The sequence below is a fragment of the Hylobates moloch genome, unplaced genomic scaffold (assembly GCF_009828535.3).
Source record: "Hylobates moloch isolate HMO894 unplaced genomic scaffold, HMol_V3 SCAFFOLD_28, whole genome shotgun sequence".
Lineage (NCBI taxonomy): Eukaryota > Metazoa > Chordata > Mammalia > Primates > Hylobatidae > Hylobates > Hylobates moloch.
The window spans coordinates 3,294,963-3,297,832 of record NW_026652303.1 but is presented as its reverse complement, the minus strand read 5'-3'; the positions used below and the strand labels follow the sequence as shown (position 1 = coordinate 3,297,832).

Genomic DNA, 2,870 nt, shown 5'->3' with positions numbered 1-2,870 from the left:
TGAACTGGAGATGAAATAATGCAGGAACTTGTAGGATTTTGGCTTTTACGATGGGTAAGACGGAAAGCCAGCCAACTGTTTTGAGAGTGTCGTCATCTAAATGATGTTTAAAAGAATCACACTGGCTGGTGTCCTGAGAATAGAACAGGAGGGGCAATAACAGAAGAACAGAGAAGAGTTTGGAGGCTAGTGCCTGAGGATGCTGGCTTGGACCAAGGATGGTGCAGGGGAGGTGGTGAGAAGTGGGTTAGCAGATGTGATTTTAAGAAAGCTGAAAGACAGAGGGAGAAACTATTTTTCTGGGATGGTGAAAACCACAGAAAGAGCAGGTTTGGGAAAAAACAACAACAACAGGACTTCAGTGTTGAGCAGACCCTGCCTAAATAAGTCTGGAATTTGGGGCAGGAACCAAGAATGGCCATTGTTTAATGGCAGTTAAAGCCATTGGCCATATAATTACTTGCTCCCAATTTAAAATGTGACTAGGGGCCTGGTGTGGTGACTCACACCTGTAATCCCAGCACTTTGGAAAGCCGAGGCAGGAGGATCGCTTGAGGCCAGGAGCTTGAGATCAGACTGGACAACTTAATGAGACCACGTTCTACCAAAAAAAAAAAAAAAAAAAAAAAAAATTAAAAATTAGGTGGGCGTGGTGGTGCATGCCTGTAGTCCCAGTTATTCAGGAGGCTGAGTCAGAAGGACCACTTTAGCTCAAGAGTTCAAAGCTGCAGTGAGCTATGAGCACACCACTGTACTCCAGCCTGGGCAACAGAGTGAGAACGTCTCTAAAAAATAAAAAATAAAATGGCAGAAAGAAAGTACTGGAGTAAAAATTCACAGAACCTGAGATCTGGGGGAGACCCCTCTCTTAGGGCTGTTTTTTTCCCCTCTCTGTTTTAAAAACCTTTTATCCATTTTTCTTTTTTATTCCAACAAACTTCAGTCTCCATAGAGACTGTAAAAAATTGCCAGTGCCGACTATATTTCAAGTCGTCATGGCAGGGTATTGGGAAAAGTTTTCAATTAGCAATAATTGCCCCACGGATAAATCTCATTGGCACTGCGCAAAGCTTACCCATTTTTCTATGCCTGTTTTCCTCACTATAGCTTTTTGGGAATTTCTCTTTTGCTCCACTAGGAATTGGAGAGAAGGGGATTCAATGACAGTCAGAGTCAGCATGAGTGTGGGTGCTGCCTGCTGCGTTTCTTTGGGACCCGGTGGGAGGTAACTGAATCCTGGGGGTGGGTCTTTCCTGTGCTATTCTCATGATCGTGAATAAGTCTCACGAGATCTGATGGTTTTATAAAGAGGAGTTTCCCTGCATAAGCTCTCTCTCTCTCTTGCTTGCTGCCATGCAAGATGTGACTTTGCTCCTCATTCACCTTCTGCCATGATTGTGAGGGCTCCCCAGCCATGTAGAACTGTGAGTCCATTCAACTTCTTTTCTTTGTGAATTACCCAGTCTCATGTATGCCTTTATTAACAGCTTGAGAATAGACTAATAGAGAGGGCTTGAAACGGACAGCAGGAAAGCAAGGAGGAAGCTTTCTGCTGTGTGCCTCTTGACTTCCCCTCTCTGGGTTTTGGCCAGGGAGAAGATATTTTGGATAAGTTAAGGGCTACTTAAAAGTAGTTGATCTTGCCCTCTGACTAATTTAGGGGCCTGGAGAGGCTGATATCCAAGCCACTGCCACACCAGGCAAAGGGATGTCACAGATGAGTCAGTCAGAACCCCAGTAGTCAGATGCAGGCTCTCAGGAATCATTTTACCAGGATGCCTGAGGCCCTGACGTGGCTTGTGCAGGCCCCAAAAGTAGCTGGGACTCAGGCTGAGGGCCCTGCCAGAGGAAGGCTCTATTTCTGGGCAGCATAAAGCCTGTGCCAAGGGACCACAAACTAGGCTAAGTGGGAGTTTTGCCAGGCCTCTGGTAGGTCTACCGCACTGAGTGATAGTCTTCAGCCCTGAAGCCCCACCGGCCAGAGTGGCCCAGGATGAAAGGGAGAGGCAGAGGAGGAGGACACTGCCTGAGAGACCTAGCATTTTTATCAGAGACTGAACCCTGCCCTGGAGGGCCTGGCTCAGTGCCTCTCAAAGTTCCAGTTGCATGAAGGCCACCCGAAGATCTTATAAAATGCAGATTTGGATTCAGTAGGTCTGCAGTGGGGCCTGAGACTGGCCAGCCCCCAGCTGAGGCTGGGGCCACTGGGCTCAGGCCACACTTTGAATAGCAAGATTCTTTGTTATTGGATCAAATCACCCTTGAACTGGACTGGAATGTTAACAATTTCTTCTATTAGGTAGTGGTGGAGACTCAGGGGGAGAACAAGAGAATCGTAGACTCATAAAAGAAATATATATATATATCAGGGTTTTCCAGAGAAACAAAAACAATAAGATGAGGTTTATTATGAGAATTGGCTCATGCAATCGTGGAGGCTAAGAATTGCCATGACATATAATCTGCAAATTAGAGACCCAGGAAGGTCAATGGAGTCATTCAGACTGAGTCCAAAGGCTTCAGTTAGGAAGGAGGCAGGAGAACACTGATGTCCCAGCTCAAGGGGAGAGAATGAAAATGTGCCTTTCTCTGGCTTTTTTGTTCTATTCAGGCCCTCAGTGAATTGGACATTGGTGAGGGTGGATCTTCTTCGCTCAGTCCACTGAGTCAAATGCTCATCGCTTTGAAAACATCCTCACAGACACACCCAGAAACAAGGCTTTACCAGTTTTCTGGACATTCCTTAACACAATCAAGTTGACAAATAAAATTAACCATTACAAATCCACTTCTTATCAACCTGACACCCATATGTTCCTTAAAACATAATTAATCTCCAAATAAAGACAATAACAAGGTCATAATTTATC

At 45.4% G+C, this 2,870-nt stretch overlaps 1 pseudogene; it reads right to left on the bottom strand.

The window, feature by feature from the left end:
- Nucleotides 1-943: 943 nt before the first annotated feature.
- Nucleotides 944-1,072, bottom strand: LOC116463192 (U4 spliceosomal RNA; annotated as a pseudogene).
- Between the last annotated feature and the right edge of the window lie 1,798 nt (nucleotides 1,073-2,870).